The sequence below is a fragment of the Poecile atricapillus genome, chromosome 19, assembly GCF_030490865.1.
Source record: "Poecile atricapillus isolate bPoeAtr1 chromosome 19, bPoeAtr1.hap1, whole genome shotgun sequence".
NCBI classification, from domain to species: Eukaryota; Metazoa; Chordata; class Aves; order Passeriformes; family Paridae; genus Poecile; species Poecile atricapillus.
This window is the reverse complement of record NC_081267.1, coordinates 3,013,621-3,032,616: the sequence shown is the minus strand read 5'-3', so window position 1 is coordinate 3,032,616 and position 18,996 is coordinate 3,013,621. Positions and strand designations below refer to the sequence as shown.

The following is an 18,996-nucleotide window of genomic DNA, read 5'->3' as shown; positions in this document are numbered from 1 at the left end:
AGATATCCTGAGGGGTTGGGTTTTTTGGGGGAAATGTTTGGAGAATGAAGAACTCCAAAGTTGAGTGGAAAATGCCCCTTGGGGCGATACTGGGGGGTCCCATCATCCTTAAGTGAGGACATGAAAATGGGGGGAACTGTTTGGATTCCCGTCACTCCCAGCAGTCTGGGCAGGGCAGGGACTGAGTAGACAGGGGACCCCCAGAACAACCGGGACCCCCAGCAGCTGGGACGGGGGAAACCCTGTACACCAAAGGGGAGAGACCAGAGATGGGGAACTCCTGGGAGGCATTTTCAGGGCTGAATCTTGGTGTTTGGGAAGTTTTTATGGACCCCATGTCCTGGGCTGAAATGCAAGATGTAATCAAAAGTATGTATTCTCTCACCACCTGTTTAAACCTGGTAGAGCAGTTTTCCTTATCTCTTTCATCACCCATCCCTCATAACCGGGGGATGTCTTCTGTTAATGGGCCAGATGTTAAAACCAGGTGGGGCAGTGTTCTTTATCTCTTCCACCACCCATCCTCCCTCCAGGGGGATATCTTCTCTTAATGGGCCATTGAGTCTCACTGCAGGACTGATAAAATGACATCATCCCATTGTGAGATGCTCCACCCAGAGGGAGGAGCCAAGCATTCCTGACTGGATATAATCAGAGCATCAGAGCACCACAGGCAGCCTTTCTCCACTGGATTCCCAGAGGAGAGACCAGACCCATCTACAGCACCGGAACTTCAGAGGTAAGCTACACCCTTCTATGGGATCATTGCTTCAACAGAACCACATCAGTCACTCCAGGAGGACTGCAGCCATCATTTAACCAGACTGCTGCCAGCACCCTGACGAACAGGGTGTCAGGCTGTATTCTGACTCTCTCAGCGAGTTGGTTATTTGTTGGCTTTTATTTTTTTTTTTTTGTAGTGCTGCATTTTCATTATTTTTAAAAATAGAACTATTATTCCTATTCCTATATCTTTATCTGAAAGCACTTTGATATCAAGATTATAATAATTCAGAGGAGGCTGTTGCTTACATTTTTATATATTTCAGTTTAGGTTTTGCCTTCCTTAGCAAACACCTTTCCTTTCAAACCAAGACCCTCCAGATACCCGGGTGACTTCTAGAGAGGGACTTGAACAGAGAGACCTAAAAACTCAATATGCTCATCCCTTGTTTTCTCCTAAACCAGGATTTCCTAATCCCAGATCTTGGCTCCATGGAGGAAAATGCTGCGAGGAAGAGGAAGATGCCCCAGGACACTGAGGCAGGTGAGGAGGAAGTCACTGCCCCTTTCCCCCTCTCTCCTGCTCCATCTCCCAGCCCAGCCTGGCCCCCGGCTGCAGGACAACCCCGCTGCCGACGCCGTCCTGCTGGGGACACACTGGGGGGATTTCCTTCCCCTTCCCTCTGGCACGGAGGCAAATCCCATCCTCTCCTTGTCCTTCCTCCCCCAGACAAGGAGCTGAGGATGGAGACCAGGGAGGACAAATCCTCACAGCAGAACCTCATGGAAGAGGCCATTTTGAGTGGCTCCACAGTGCAGGAATCCAATGGGGAGGAAAATCCCCGGAGATCCCACAGGAGGAGGGGCTCCAAACCCATCCCAGGGTGCTCTGAGGAGGAAAGACCCACCCTGTGCTGGGAAGGCGGCCGGAGATCCAGCCAGGGCTCTGAGCTGGTGGTGCATGAGCAGCTTCAGGATGGGGAGAAGCCCTACAAGTGCTTGGAGTGTGGGAAGAGCTTCAGCCAGAGCAACAGCCTGATCTGCCACCAGATGATCCACACTGGGGAATGGCCCTACAAGTGTGGGGAATGTGGGAAGGGCTTCAGCTGGAGCTCCCAGCTCATCATCCACCTGCGCATCCACACTGGGGAGAGGCCCTACGAATTTCCTGAGTGTGGGAAGAGGTTTCATAGCACCTCCACTCTCTTCAGGCACCAGCGGATTCACGCGGAGGAGAGGCCCTTTCACTGCCCCGACTGCGGGGAGGGTTTTAAGCATTACTCCAACCTCGTCATCCACCGGCGCATCCACACTGGGGAGAGGCCCTACGAGTGTCCCAAGTGTGGAAAGAGCTTCACCCAGCACTCTCACTTGACCCGACACCAATGGAGGCACCGGTAGGGGAAGCCCTGTAAATGCCGGAAGTTCAGGGAGAGCTTTGTGTACTGCTCCTGATTCATCCCCACTTGGAGGACGGACATTGGGAAGAGACCTGGTGATCCATGTTCCCTGTGATTCGTGCTGGGAAGACACCTGTCCCTTTTCCTGCCCATGGCAATGACATGATGTGGGATTAAGGAACGTGAGGGTCTGGCCATGGCCCTGTCATTATATTCAATCCCATATCAGGTCATTGCCAGGGGCAGGAAAAGGACTCCCTCTCTGTCACCAGAGGAGAAGGGTGTCATTTCCAGACAGGAGGAGATACGTGGCCAGGAAGAAACAGTCAGTGGTGGTTTATTTTTCCCTGTAAATAGTTCTTCTTACCTATTTTGTTACCAAAATTATTTCTGTTCCTGTTTGTTCCTTATCCTGTTGCTGTTCTCAAGAAATTGTTCTTATCCCAGAATGGGATCTTTGCCTTTTCTGCTTTCCATGGGAGGTTGGAGGGAAGAGAGTGGCAGCCCGGTTTTAGCAGGAGCAAGAAATTGGGGAATGCCATTCCTGAAGCCCAGCCTGTGGAAACCGAGCATCCCAGCTGGTGCCAGGCCTGGTTGCCATGGGCAGCAGCCTTGGGAGCGGGTCCCTGGCTGGGGGCTGAGGGAACCTTTTCCCTCTGGTGTCCAGGGACAGGAGTGGAGGGAGCGGCTGGAGCTGAGGTGGGCAGGTTTAGGCTGGATGTGAGGAAAAGGTTTTTCCCGCGAGGCTGCTGGGGCACTGAACAGGCTCCCCAGGGAAGGCTCCCAGCTCCAGGGCTGGCTGAGCTCCAGCAGCATTTGGCCAGCGCTGCCAGGCCCAGGCTGGGATTGTTGGGGTGTCCTGTGCAGGGCCAGCAGTTGGACTGGAGGATCCCCATGGGTCCCTCCCAACTCAGCCAATTCTGTGGCTCTGTGATCCCATGAGCCTGGGGATGGGACTGCAAATGGTTGCTATGGCAACAGGCTCTGGCTCCAGGCCTGAGCTGGTGTCCATGGCAACCACCCCTGGCATGGGGTCTCCATGGAGCTGCCAAGGGACTGATCATAGCAACACGGGCTGTGATGGTTGTCACGGAAACAGACCACAGCAGGGAGACAGCTCTGGCCAGGAGCAGCTCCTGAGCACAGCCCAGCAGGGCTGGGGCCCTGCCAGGGCAGCTCAGGGACACCAGCAGGCCCAGACAGAGCTCCCAGGGGCTCAGCACTGGCAGGGGCTGTGGGATGTGCCAGAGGGGGCTGTGTCACAGCAGCACCTCTGTGGTTGTGTCCTGGAGCCCCAGAGCAGCTGTGATGTCAGAAAGGGGCTGTGTGACAGCTCAGAGTTTGTTGTGTGATGTCACTGAGCAGCTATGGCATCATAGAGGGGACTGTGTGACATCACAGAGAAGGCTGTGACATCATGACATGGCTGTATGACATCATAGCGCCATGTATGACATTGGTGCTGCAAAGAGCGGTGCCAATGGCGGGGCCGGAGGCGGCTCTGGGGGCGGGGCCGGGGCTGTGGGTGGGGCCGCAGCGGAGCAGCGCGATGGCTCCAGCGCTGGGGCCGGGGGCGCTCCCGGGGGGCGGCGAGAGGTGAGGGGGACCCCCGGCACCGGGACTCTTTGATCGCCCATTCCGGAGCGCCGAGGGGCCCCTAAACCCCCATTCCTGGGCGCCGCCATCCCACTGAACCCCCATTCCCGGCCATGGGTCCCACCCTGCACCCCCTTATCCGGCACCAGGAACGCCTGCACCCCTTTCCCGGCCATCCCGCCTCTCGCAGCCCCCAGAGCCCCCTTCTCCTTGACCCATTTACCCCCCGGACCCCTATTCCTGCCTCTTCCAGCTGTAGGAGTCTAGAAATGCAGGAAAATTTCTCTGCTTGTGAAATTCTCTGGAAAATACATCAATTGTATATAATACTGATAAAAAGGCTTCTAAATATCCCTGAATAAGCCAGAGCTTGTAGGAAATTAAATAAGAAGTAGAAAAATAGTTTTTCTGACACAGAGGTGAAAGTATAAGTTTTAAGAGGGTTCCACACATGGAGTAAAGATGGAGGGCAGCCCAGAGGAGGCTGGAGAGTAAGAGAAAATTGTATCTTAAAAGAGAATTCAGCCCAGAGGAGGCTGGGAGACTATAGAGAACTGTATTCACAGAGAATTCAGCCCAGAGGAGGCAAAGAAAAGAGAGACAGAGGTAACAAGTGGTGCCCCGTGTGAGTGCTATATATAGCTCACGAAAATCTTTATCAACGCCTGTTTGGATCACAACTCCGGATCTCGGACCATCCATCTGCTATCAAACTCCGGAGTTCCAAGGGCCCTGAACTCCGGACGCTGGATTCTGCTGGTCGGTAATCCTCGTAGATAGCCATCTGAACCGGTAAGCTCGTTCCAACCTTACGAGATGGGATCAAATATCTCTAGAGGAGAACAGGCAATCTTAGAAAAATTAGAGACTGTTATTGAGCTGTATCATTTTAAAATTCCTAGGAATGAATTAGAATTATTGTTATTGTGGATAAAAGAAAATTACCCTAGGGTATCTGAAGAGCATATATTTCAGCCGTGTATATGGGCAACTATAAAAATGAGATTACAAGAATCAAAAATCCCAGAGACATGGGTACCAGAAAAAATGATGGAGAGATGTGATATTCTTTTTGATGTAATGTATCAGTATCATTTTCCGAAATTACCTACCCTGAAAAGTGGGGAGGGGAGAGATATTGAACTGCCCTTTCTGGAGCAGCGGGAAGCTCCAAAAAGCCTCAGCGGCATGGTTACCCTTAACCCCACCCCTTCGGATATTGTGCGGGAGGAGGGAGGACTGCGGGAGGCGGCGGAGCGCCAAACAGGTCCCACTGAAACTCCAGAAAGCAAAGTGAGCAGTTTGCTGCAATATTGCAGAGAGAAAAGTCACGCGCGAACATATGAAGAATGGCATAAAGTCTTTATGGAATTAATAGAATCAGAAAAAGTAGCGGGTGGGGTAGAGAAAGTACTAGAAAGTATTCATGATATTTCTAAAGCCACGCCTATAGAACAACCCCCTTACCCGCCTCTGTCAGAGGAGCCAGAGCGAGGGAGGGATTTCTCCCCGCCCTCTGACAAAGCTAATAGCCCGGAGATGATATCGGAAAAAAATAATGAAACAGAGCATGCCCAGGAGGCTAGCTCAGATATACCCGCCCAGCAGGCGGAATCAGAGGCTGCCCAAGAGGAGGAGCCACAAAGAGCGGCGGGAAACGGCAGACTGGCCGCGCCGCACGCAGACCCGGATATAATGGGGAGAAATTAGGAGCAATACCAAAGCGCCGCCTTAAAAAGGCAGGAAAAGCAAGGGGGCCGGCCAAAGCCATAAAGGCACGCCCCGAAGGGAGACCCGTGACGCGGTCTATGACGCGGAGGCTCCAATCCATCAAGGCGGAGATTGGGGAAGCCCCCTGCCAAGCCGCGCATGCGCAGTCCAGCATAGCTTCCGAGCCTGCGCAACTTAAATATGAAGACGATCTAGCAACAAAGAAAGAATTCTCTACTATAAGCATCATTAGTACTGAAAGGGATTTATCTCTTAAAGAGAATTATCCCCTTGATTCTGCATTTTTAGAATTTTTCTCATATTTCTTAGAAATTATAAGAACAAGTACTAATGATTCAACAGTAACAAAGGAGTTACAGCCGATTGCTGAAACAACAGCATCATATGGGCAAACAGCATTACACCAGCCCTCATTATCATCTGAAATTACAAGCGCAAAGCATGTGGAGGATGACAGTATTTTAACTATTACTGCTAGTGAAGGAATTCCACTGTCATCATTTAAAGCACAAGACTTTTTCCTTCAAGCTGACAAATCAGCTTTTCAAAATATAGATTCAAAATTGGATTTGTTTTCAAAAAAATATCCCTCCTCTTCAAAAAGATTACATCATTCGTTAGATTTCCAGGATCTAATTGATCCTAATTTTACTCAATTCTCACAATCACAAAATTTCCCTATGATACCGCAAATTAGAATAAAACAAAAACAAAAATCAATATGGACCCTTCCTCAAAGAGAAGGGGGAGGAATGGATGCTCCTGGAAATATTGAGGATATTGCTGTACTACCAGTGAGACTTGGAAGAAGGGAGGATGCCCCAAGATGGGAGCCAATAGATGGCTCACTTTTAAAAGACCTACTGGATGCAGTAGAAAAGAGAGGACTTGGCTCTCTGTATTTTAAACAATTATTGAGAGGCCTCTTTCGCAGTCATGAAATGCTACCTTATGATTGCAAATATATAGCAACAACAATATTTACAGAGTCACAATATATGTTATGGAATAAGAAATGGAGAAAAGCCCTCCAAGAATTGAGAGATAAATATGCAAGAGGACCATATGCACACATTACAGTAGCCCAGATGGCAGGAGATATCCCATATCATAAACCAGAAATCCAAATGGCAGATTTGCCTCCAGAGGTGCTCCGAGATATCATAGAAGCAGCTGAAAAGACACTGCTGCAGATTCAACCCTCTGGATCCTCAGAAGGTATTTACACTGAAATAAGGCAGGGTCCTTCAGAGCCTTTCACCAGTTTTGTGGATCGTCTCACACAAGCAATTGACCGACAGGTGATAGATGAAAATGTGAAGCCACATTTGCTTCAGGGTCTTGCTTTTGCGAATGCTAATGCAGAGTGTCGACGTATTATCAGTACCTTGCCAGGGTATCCAACAGTTGAAGAAATGATAGAGGCCTGCAGTAAGATGCGCATTTCACAAGTTGCCAGCATTTCTGCAGAAGAATTTCAAAAGTTACTTGCAGAACAACGAGAGGGATTTCAGAAAATATTCAAGAGCATGGAATCAGGATTTCAACAACTTAATTGTACAGACGTGGTGGAAGCAGCACAAAGGAATATGTTATCAATGTGGAAAACAGGGACACATAAAGAAGAATTGTACGTCACAGAAAAAAGCACAAACTCTCTGCCCTAGATGCAGAAGAGGAAAACATCATCCTAGTCAATGTTTTTCCAAGACAGATGTAGATGGAAAACCTCTGGCAATGCCGGGAAACTTCAAAAAGAGCACGCCAAGCCACCGCGCGATGACACAAGTGGTGGTAAGGGAAAATCCTCAACATCAATTTTACTGAATTCTTCTAATCAGAAAGCGATTATTGGGGAACAACAAACTGACTCACTTAGCAAGACTATTTGTCAATTCCCCAGTGATCCAGATTTATTACCACCAGGTGCACAATGTGAATTAAGGACCTCAAAAATGGTGTGTTTTTTTAATGAAGATCATGCAGTAATTCATACAGGAGCAACCGGAGCATCAAGAAAGAGACAGGATTTTTTGATAATAGGCAGGGACAGATGTACTATTCTGGGACTTATTATATATCCATGTGTTGTCTCTGCAAATTATAATGAAGAATTAACAGTACTAGCTAAAGCTCTACGTCCTCCATTGACCGTTCCAGCGAACACACTGATAGCTAAAGCTATTGCCCTGCCTCCACATGCAAATACTCCAATCAAGATAAAGACCAGAGAGCGGATTGCATCTGTCAATGAATACCTAGAAGTTCATGCTACCTGGGTGAAACAAATTAGCCGTGATCGACCTGTAATCACTTGCAAGCTGACATATGATAAAAATACAGTTTTAATACAAGGGACAGTGGATACAGGCGCGGATGTCACAGTCATTTCACATCTTCTCTGGCCTGGAGAGTGGAGTTTAAAAACTCCTCTGAGTGCCCTCTCAGGGATTGGAGGGAACACCGTGTGCCTGCAGAGTGAACACCCCATCATCATTACAGGGCCAAAAGAAAAGACAGCTATTGTGTGTCCTTTTGTTGTACAGAGACCCTTCACAGTGTGGGGAAGAGACATTCTATCCCAGTGGGGGATGAGAATTGAAATGGATTTTTGATAGGGGCCACTGAGGCACTCACCACCTTGAAATTAACTTGGAAAACAGACGACCCTATTTGGGTGGACCAGTGGCCCCTAGAAAAGGAGAAACTGAGTGCTCTAGAAGAATTAGTCCAAGAACAGTTGCAGAAAGGTCACATTACACCAACTACTAGTCCCTGGAACTCTCCAGTTTTTGTAATTCGTAAAAAGTCTTCAGGTTCGTGGAGATTGATTCATGATCTCAGAAGAATTAATGAGGTCATTGAGGAAATGGGACCCCTTCAACTTGGACTTCCATCGCTTTCAATGATTCCGAGACACTGGCCAATCATGATCTTCGACCTCAAGGATTGTTTTTTCAACATTCCGCTTCATCCGAAAGATGCTCCAAGGTTCGCTTTTTCAGTTTCAAGTATTAATAGAATGAGACCTCTACAGAGGTATCATTGGGTGGTATTACCACAAGGTCTCCGTAATTCTCCAACAATTTGCCAATGGTTCGTGGCACGAACCCTGTCTCCAGTGAGAGAAAAACATCCAAAGGCATTGATCATTCATTATATGGATGATCTGCTCATTGCAGCAGCAACAGAGCAAGAACTGGAAAAAACTCGTGACAGCATGTTTATAGAAATTCAGAAAGCAGGACTAGAAATTTCGACTTCTAAAATTCAAGAAGTTTCACCATGGAGCTATCTAGGTTGGAAGATCACAGCACAAGAAATAAAACCACAGAAAATACAAGTAAGAACTCGAGTCAATAACCTACAAGAGCTACAGCGACTCCTTGGAGAAATCAACTGGGTCAGAACAACTTTGGGAATCACAAATGATGAACTCTCACCGCTTTTTAATTTGCTTAAAGGGGACACTGATCTTAGATCTCCCAGAACTCTCACACCCGAAGCTCAAAGAGCTCTCGAAAATATCACTGAAGCTCTCCAGAAAAGACAAGCTCATCGAGTTTCAAGAACTCTCCCCTTTTTTCTGGGAGTATTAGGGGAGGGTATTCAGTTGTACGGTCTTATATTCCAGTGGGACAGTTCAGAAAGAGATCCTTTGTTGATAATAGAATGGGTATTCTTGCCCTAAAGGTTCCCCAAAACAATTTATACTGCATTAGAAATGGCAGCCCAGATAATTATCAGGGCCAGAACAAGATTGTTAACAATGACAGGTAAAGATTTTACTATCATTTACCTGTCTCTGAAGAAAGATTATTTAGATTGGGCATTGCAAAAGTACGATGACTTGCAGATTGCGTTGCTAAATTTTACAGGAGTTTGCTCAAGTCATTTTCCCAGTCATAAACTGTTACAGTCCAAATTAAGTTATAAAGAAAAACCAAAGCTGAGTGAAGTACCGTTAAATGCAGTAACTCTATTTACTGATGGTTCGGGAAAAACCCACAAAGCAGTTGTAACATGGCAAAATACCACTACAAAAAGGTGGGAATCAGATATTTAAATTGTACAAGGCTCACCCCAAATCACAGAATTAGCTGCTGTAGTTCGAGCATTTCAGTTATTTCAAGAACCCTTCAATTTGATAACAGATTCGGCTTATGTAACAAATATTGTTAAAAGAATAGAAGGATCTCTTCTGAAAGAAGTAGATAATGAAAATCTGTATTGTTATCTCATCAGTATGCAACAACTAATAGAACAAAGAGAAAATCCATATTTTGTTTCACATATTAGAGCACACTCTTCTCTCCCAGGTTTTCTAGCAGAAGGAAATGCCCGAGCAGATAAACTGACTTTAATAATTTCAAACACTTTACCTAATATTTTTGAACAAGCAAAATTGAGTCATGCATTCTTTCATCAGAATGCACAAGCATTAATGCGCACATTCCATATTTCAAAAGAGCAAGCAAAAGCCATCATAAATGCTTGCCCAGATTGCCAGTTGGCACAGCCTCCTATGTCCACAGGAGCAGTAAATCCAAGAGGATTGGAGAGTTTGCAATTATGGCAAGCAGATGTTACTAAATATCCATCTTTTGGGAGATTTAAGAACATTCATGTATCAGTAGATACTTTTTCAGGTGCAGTTTTTGCCTCTCTACACACAGGAGAAACAGCGAAACATGCATGTAAACATTTTTTACAAGCGTTCGCATCATTAGGTGTACCTAAAGAGATCAAAACTGACAATGGTCCAACATATAAAAATCGTACTCTTGAAGAGTTCTTGAAAAAATGGGGTGTTTATCACACTGCTGGCATTCCCCATTCATCGACAAGTCAAACAATTATTGAGAGAACACATCGTACTTTAAAATCTATCTTAGACAGACAGAAAAGAGGAGAGGCAGAAGCTACACCTCAGATGAGATTGAATAAGGCATTGTATGTCTTGAATTTTCTAAATGGCTCCTTTGCAGAACCAATTCCACCGATTATTAGGCATTTCTCTAACAGTACCCAGGCAAAACTAAAAGAGAAACCTTTAGTCTTGATTAGAAACTTAGAGTCAAAACAAACAGAAGGTCCATTTCAACTAATAACCTGGGGAAAAGGATATGCTTGTGTCTCCACAGATGCAGGACCAAAGTGGGTCCCCACGAAATGTGTGAAACCATACTGGACCGAGAAACAAGCAAGAGAGAAAGTAGACTCCAGAAGCCAAGAAGCCAGCACACAAACGTGATCTTGAGTGAAGACAACATCTCAATTGCTGAAGAATCAATAACGCAGGAAATAAGTGGACTGAGAAATTTAAAAGAGAATTCTTTATTATAGAAGTTTAAGAACCTTTGAAGGGAGATAAGGCTTTAGAATAAGATCAGTTAATTATTTCATTTGTGCCTTATCTTTTTATTAATTGCATTAATCAATACAAATTTGCTCGTGATTTAGTTAAGTGAAAATGTCTGAAGACATTGTTTGCTCAGCTAATTCATGGATAGAGAAGCCGTTTTAAAAGATTAGAGAAAGCTTTTGCAAAGAGAAGGGGGAGATGTAGGAGTCTAGAAATGCAGGAAAATTTCTCTGCTTGTGAAATTCTCTGGAAAATACATCAATTGTATATAATACTGATAAAAAGGCTTCTAAATATCCCTGAATAAGCCAGAGCTTGTAGGAAATTATATAAGAAGTAGAAAAATAGGTTTTTTGACACAGAGGTGAAAGTATAAGTTTTAAGAGGGTTCCACACGTGGAGTAAAGATGGAGGAAAAAGGGTGTAGTTTTTAGTCCTTCTTCTTCCTTCTTCTCCATGCTTCTGCAGTTTATAAAAGCACAGAATGTAATTGGTTTAGAGTTAGTCGCACTTTTAATTATGTTAGTAAATATAGAAAACTTATTTGTTAAGGTATGATAACAATATACGTGTCAGTAGTTAATAGGATAAAAGTTAGTATAAGAGTGAAAAGGCCGTGTGTTTCGGGGCCATTTTGTATCATTAGAACAAGATGAGCCAGGCCGTGGCGATTTAAGCTTGTGCAGTTAGTCTGGATGGACCTGCCAAGTTCTGTAAAAATCCTTTAATAAACCCGAGAAATCAGAACCTAATGAGTCCGGGAGATTTCTTCGAGTGACGAAGACGGAGATAAGTGGAACTCCCCACGAGGAAGGATCCCAGGAGAATTCAGCCCAGAGGAGGCTGGGGAATTAAAGAGAGACTGTATCTACAGAGAAGTCAGCCCAGAGGAGGCTGGGGAGTAAGAGAAAATTGTATCTTAAAGAGAATTCAGCCCAGAGGAGGCTGGGGGACTATAGAGAGCTGTATCAACAGAGAATTCAGCCCAGAGGAGGCTGGGAGAATATAGAAAGTTATATCCACAGAGAACAGAGCCCAAAAGAGGCAAAGAAAAGAGAGACAGAGGTAACAAAGCCTGCATATAAATATTAAATGTCAATTGGATTATACACATACACCCCAAAACATATCTGGGATCTCATTTAACAGTGGAGGCCTGCGCACAGAGAAGTTACATCTGACATTTACAGAAACAATTCCCAAATTTGCAGACCCCTCTAAAGTAGCCATTATTTGCCCAAACATGTTAATGTGGCTGCAGAAGTTGACAGTCAAGGATCAGAGTGTTCAAAGATCGGCAGCATCCAAACCCATGCAATACAGTTCCCAAATGACACCACAAACATTACAGAGGGAATCAACAGCCATGTCCAGAAGAGGACGAGTCTTGAGGAGCTTTTCAGTCCTGCCTCCTCTTCCCCACCACCACCTCTACTCTTGGGCCATATGGTGGTGGGTTTGACATTGGGCTGGATCACCACAGATGGGGCCAAATGCTGAATACACAGAGGTTTGCCTAAAGACATGGGAGAGATGACTGTGCAAAATAACCTCACGAGATGGGAAGGGCGAGGTGAACAGCACACTGGAGCAGCAGACACCTTGGCTTACCTCATCTCCTGGGACTCTTGGACATCCAGCTGCAGAGAGCTTTGCAGAGACCCTGCAGCACTGCCAACATAGGGACTTCCTGCCTTGTGTATCGGGGGGATCAAAGGCAGTCCCAGTGACCCCTTCTTCTTATCCCCTACAGTGGGATACAGCAAAGAAGTCTGCAGAGTATAGAACAGAGTGCTCACATCAAGCATCCAGCCTTGTCTCCCCTCAGGACATGCCTCAAGACATTTAGCCTCATTCTTCACTGGGACCTGGCAGGAAAAGACAAGTCAGACTGATGGAGCAGCTTGGCCCAGGATGGAGAATGGTTTCGTAGGAACGGGAGGTGGTGAGGGAGAGATCATGTCACACATTTACCACCTCTCCCCTCATGCTCACATATGTACAAGTCTGGCTACATTCCCAGTTGGCATCCACATGTTTGACATCAAGATGTGCTCTGGTGACAGTGCCTCCACTGGACTTTTGGATGTATGGGTAAGTGCTTAGATCCAAATTCTCTCCTTGCCCCTAAAGCATCTAACAGCCACTGCTGATCTCCAGTCAAGTCCCCACAAAGCCATTCTGCAGGATGGCAAAACCTGCTTTTCTCAAGCCCATCATTCCTTCTGCTGCTGCCCTTCCCTCCTACAGTTCCCCAGGAGCCTTTGAGCCCTGATGCTGCTGAGCTCTCAGGATGCTCAGAGCTCTCCAGCTCCCACACATCCAGCATCTCAGGCTCACTGGCATTTAGGAAGTTCAGCAGAGCTCCCTGATCTGCGGCTCTTTGGAAGGTCTCTGCCTGCCCAAGTTGCTCCAGGGCTCCCATGCCATGACCAGGAAGGGGGGTGGAGGAAGCAGGGACAGATGCACACCCTTCCTTAGTATCCCATCATTTCTGGCACAGCTAAAAAGCCAAATCAGGACCTGTTCACACTTCAGTGAAAGCATCAGTTCCTGTCAGGGATACACGGGGACCTTCCTCAGCAAGGCTGAGACCAAGTACCCAAGCCTTTGACTGGACATTCAGTCTGCCAAAGCTCTTGTCCATCTGCCTCCTCCTGCACCCCATGGCAAACCCAAAACAACTGCAGCTCCTGGCCCTGCTGCAAAGCTAATGGTGTGGCTGGGCTCTGGGCTGTTCTCCCCATGGCCACCTCCCACCCCTTCCCTATGGACAAAGCCACGCCAGAGCACACAGCTGCCCAGAAGTTGATGAAGTCTAGAAACAACATCAGAGACAACTGTGCAGAAAGCCATGGCTGTACAACTCAAAAGCTGAGACAACCTGGAACTGACTGTGCAGGACTGCCTGTTCCAGCAAACATCCAAACCAGACACAGCTGAGAGAAAACATCACCCAGACATAGAGATGCTTCACAGATACCTCTACATTACTAAATGTAGAAGGATTGCTTGGCCAGAGTGGACAACTTTACATGCTCTGACTGCTTCTGGGTGTTCTCTCAGCCGTAAGACAGAGGAGGAACCACGGCATAGCCCAGAAACCATTCAAAGGCCTCTCCTGCTCTTGATAGACGCTGAGGACATGAAGTCTGCACCACACACCCATTGCAAAGACATGCTGATCTGCAGTGTACAACTGAGCTCTTCTCATGGTGCCTAAAGGCTTAGCTGCCTAAATTCAGCACACAGAACCTAATGGAGCCCAGCTAAGTGTTATGGAAAACACCAAAAGTAAAGCTAGGTACCCCTTTCTCACTTACAATGAAACCCCTGCAGCTGGAATGATCACAGCAAAGCAATATGCCTGCAGCCTGGGGGAGCCCTGGATGTGCAGGATTCACCTTCTGCCTGTGCTGGTCAGTGTGGAAGCTCAGGACTTCTGAACAAGGAGCTAATATGAATACATAGAAGCTGTTTATTGTTTACATTATGCACTTATTTATAGTTTCTAAAACTACTGTTCACATGATCATGCATTACTTGATTGGTGCCTCTCTTGGTTACACGTTCTGCATGCACTTCTTAGGATACATGATTTGTTACAGTCTAGGTGTTTAACTGACCCCTGCTATCTGGTTCTTGTAGTCTTGTTTTTCTGTTTCTCAGCTTCTTCTTTCTTATTTTCAAATGATTTATGTCTTAGCAACTTTGACAATTTCTAGAGGGTCTGATAAGAAATTCTACAGATGGTTTGGCTGGAGCACACTATGGCCTAAGTTGTTCAGGTCCATTGCTACAGGTCGGAGCATGGAAAATGGGCTGGGGCTGTTCTTGGTACAGAGGAGGCCAGTGGCAGTCATTCACTGCTGAATGAAAAAAGGTGCTTCAAAATGACTTTCTGAAGAGGGAAAACCAAACACAGCTGCACTTAAACAGCTCCAGGCCCTGGAGATGTTTCAGTAGACAAGAACTGAACTCCATGTCATTCTTCTGCTGGTTTCATCAAAGGGAAATGAATCCTCTGGAATTTCCAGCTTCTTATGATCATTAGCACCCAGTAAACCAAACACAGTCTATTTAATGCTACCCTGATTTTCCTGCCCAACTAACAAGCTGTTTATCTCATGTCTTCCCAGTGCAGCAATCATACAGTAATGTTATATGAAACACAGTGATCCCAACCATGCTACAGAACTCATCAGAATTGGAGCTGCTGTGGAGGTCAAATGCAGTTTATCACCAGTCCAAGACTTGTTGGGTAGATAAACTGGAGTGAAGAGAGTTCTTTAAGGCTTTTCTGACCCCTAAAATTTCAGCTTAGACATCATGTATCTTGAAACGAATGGCAGGTTTGTCTTTACAAACAAGCTGTGGGTCTGCTGATAAGATGAAAGTATCACTGACAGATATCAAGAAACAATGGGATGGATTCCACTGAAGGATTAAAGAGACACTGAGGAAACACCACAAATTCCACAAGAGTTAAGAATTAAGAAGGGGATTATGCATTGGGGGGTGGTATCCTAGGTATTAGGCATTCCGGGAAGTCTGCACCTCCCAAGTACCTCAGCCTATGGGGAAGGAGAGAGGGACATAGGGCCGGGAAATTCGGAGAAAAAGGAGGCTGTGCCCTCCAAAAATTTGAGAGACCCCAGGGGAATGGCCCATGGCTTCTCCTTTTATTTGAATAAAGTAAAAGGACTTCTCTGTCTTCTTTTTGGACATAAACCTCTGGTGTTTGTGGATTAATTTTCCTGACAATCTGAAGCATGATGTTTTCATGTAGGGTTAAAAAGCCTAATGGAACACAGCAGATCCCTCAGGCCTGTGGGAGAATCACTGAGCAGATCCTTGTGCCACTGATTCCATCTCTCCCCACTTTTCTAAGTTCTAGATGGCAAGCTCACTTAGATCACAGGAAGTCCTCCTGTAGTTATCTGCACAATAAATCAAAGTGAGATTACACATCCCAAATACGTGTTCTCTTACAGGTGAACTGACTGATCTGAGGAATTTCTGGAGCAGCAAACTTGTTTCCTCAAATATTAACTATGTGAGGCATGGAGCACAGAGAAAGGATTTAATGGCAAAAGCATCTCCCATGCAATGATCTTTTGACAAATTCTGCCCCGAGCTTTCCTTAGGAGGATCTGAAAGGCTCAATGTCCCTCGCAAAAGCTCCTGCAATGGCTGCACGCCAGCAGAGCAGGGCTCTCAGCTGTGAAACAAGTGCTGCCACAAGCAGCAGCTTGGCCAGGGCAGCAAATCAAGAGGTGGGAAGGAGCTGATCTGAAGGCCAAACCTCCTCAGCTCCTTCTAAAGGGGCTGCAACAGTTCCTCATTCCAATGAGGTGGAGTGCTGGACACCACAGCTCTGTGTGAGGACTGGACACAAGGTTGCTCCCGCTGAGTGCTGTGATGGTTTCTGCAGGAGCTGTGGGCTCCGGAGTGTGCCAGACACAAGGAGGAGAGAAGGAGCCAAGTGCACTGACAGACACACCTTTGCCTTGAGCATAACCCGGCCTTGCCCAAACACACTGAAAGCTTTCCCCTTTGGCCCATGGCTGGAAATGTCAGGTCAGATGTGTGAGGGATAAAAAATGTTTTCCTTCGGCCATGGTAGGTAGCCATAGGAAGCAGAGCTCATGTCAGGCAGGCAAAAACGTGAGGAGCAGCAGGCCGGGCCTGGTGAGTGTGGGCAGGAGGAAAAGGGCAGTGAAGCCAGGCTTGTTACGGGGCGGAGAAAGGGGAGGGGAAAGGAGGTGCTGGTTGGAGCCTGGTCAGAAAGAAGGGAAGTTCCTGAGTAGCAGCCAGGGGGAAAGGGGACAGGCACCCCCTGCGGGCCCGGGAAGTGCATAAAGGTTTGTGCATTTGAGGGGAGGTGTGCCTTGTCAGCAGAATGCACCCGGCTCAGCTGACTCGTTTATATTCATAAAGAGTTTTGCTTAGATGGCTTTCTCCTCTTTCAGCTTTACCAGTGAGTGAGTATTTCTCACAGCTGGTTGACAAGTTGGATTGTTGTCAAAGATATTCCCTCAGAAATATGAGGGCTGTCTTCCTCTGGGCCTTCCTCTCAGCAGCTTTGGTGTTGCTGTGTGAAGCCATCGCAGGGGACTCCTAAAATATGATTGCTGGCCAGGCATTTTCTGCTAGGAGAGCCCTGCATACTGTTCCACACATCTTTCATAAACACCATAAAACCAACTCCAAACACTCTACCTACAGCAACTTTTCACAAAGGGCTGCCAAAATCCAGGACAACTGCAAGTGAGTGTCAGAAGACTTTTGCCTTGTTCCTGCCAGCAGAATTCTCAATGATCTGATGCAGTTATATTCAGAAATAATATGGGATCTGAGTTTTTTCTATTAAACTGTTTCATGATGAGTAACAAACCGTGGAAGCATGAGATGCAAGGCTGACATACGAAAGCATGAGTATGTACTCCACAGTGAGCAGTTTAATTGTCCATTTTATTACTCTAATATTTATTCCACACTAAGAAGCAAACCCAAGCTTTTCTTGGAGCCAAAACGTGCATGGTATACACTACAGTCCCTCGCAGGATCACCAGGGCAGGCAGGGATAAAGCAGGCAATCTGTGTCATTGTGAACGACAACAGAGCTACATCCCAATGTGGGTTTAAGTAGCACGATATTATCAAGAATTCCTTTCCTGCAGGAGATACAAACAGAAGGTACCAAATGATCTTCCTGCAAGCATGCACTAAAGAACTGATCCTGCCATCCTAATGAAGAACCTACACGAAGAGCCTATAATGTCTATAATGTAGAGCCTTCCAGGAGACTGATCTGCAGAAGCTCTGATGGGCCTGTGCCCCTCCATGCCAACAGCAAAGCTATTCATTTGGGAAGTCACATGGGGCCCAAGCAAACTCCAAAACCCCCTTGGCTCTGAATTCTAGCAAAGCTGTAGTCCAGGACTTCCTCACAAGCAGCACAGAGCCAAGGGCTCCTGGGACCTTTGGGAAATGCTGATGCACATTCAAGCCTGTTGGGGGACTGGTGTGTAAGGACTGCAGCTCCACAGCTTCTGGTGGATGTCAGCTGCAGTGTTCTACAGACAACAAGAGCTATCAAAGCTCTCAGCATTCTCTTGTGTGGGAGAGGCAGAGATACAGGTGAGGAGAGTCCATGTCAGGGGTCAGCCTTACCTCAATGAGAAATGGATTCTTCCTGCACTTTGTTTTTCTTTCCTGACTTTTAGGCTTATGATGTGTTGCAGCATCCCAAAGCATGGTGTATAGTTGAAATGTTTTTCATAGACATAATTAAAGTTGCTTTCAACATTAAATCTTTATGCTCATTGCCTCACAGTGTAATATTTGAGGAAAAAAGTTTGGTGCTTCAGAAATTCCTTGAATCAGACAGTTTGACAGTAGGGCAACACAGATTTAGCATATGTAATCTTACATGTATTAGTAGTGCAGAAAAATAGAGGAACACTTCTTGTAGGCTGTGTAGCTAACCTAAGTGACTTTACCTCCAAGAACTTAGAAAAATGGGGAGAGATGGAATCAGTAGCAAGAGGATCTGCACAGTGATTCGCCCGCAGGCCTGAGGTCTCTGTTTTGATTTACTGGGTGCTAATGATCCTAAGAAGCTGGGAATTCCAGAGGATTCATTTCCATTTGATGACACCAGCAGGTTTTCTGCACATCCAGGGCTCCCCCAGGCTGCAGGCATATTGCTTTGCTGTGGTCATTCCAGCTGCAGGGGTTTCATTGCAAGTGAGAAAGGGGTACATAGCTTTACTTTTGGTGTTTTCCGTATCACTTAGCTGGCCTCCATTAGGTTCTGTGTGCTGAATTTAGGCAGCTAAGCCTTTAGGCACCATGAGGGGAGGTTCCATAAGTAATGCCCTTCCTGGTGCCACTGTACAACAGGCTAGTTTGGAGCTAGAACTGCCTGGGAGAGGAAAAAACTGGAGGCATGTGGAACCTGGCTTTGTGTTACAGGTAAGCCAGTGGCAGAGGCAGCTACAGGATGCACTAATTTCTGGTATTTAACTTTCACTTGGTCGTTTTTAATACCTTAGGCAAGAGGGCATGGTCCTCCTCATGTAGGAGATGAACTTAACCAGGCAAGAATTGCCATTGAGATATTTCCTAGCTATTGTTCCTATGAAATGAGACCTAGGAGGACAGACCTGACTCCGT

At 46.4% G+C, this 18,996-nt stretch overlaps 1 pseudogene; it reads left to right on the top strand.

Annotated features, from left to right (window-relative positions):
• The first annotated feature begins 1,215 nt into the window (after positions 1–1,215).
• Positions 1,216–18,996, top strand: part of LOC131586324 (zinc finger protein 850-like) — a 505,482-nt pseudogene continuing 487,701 nt past the window's right edge.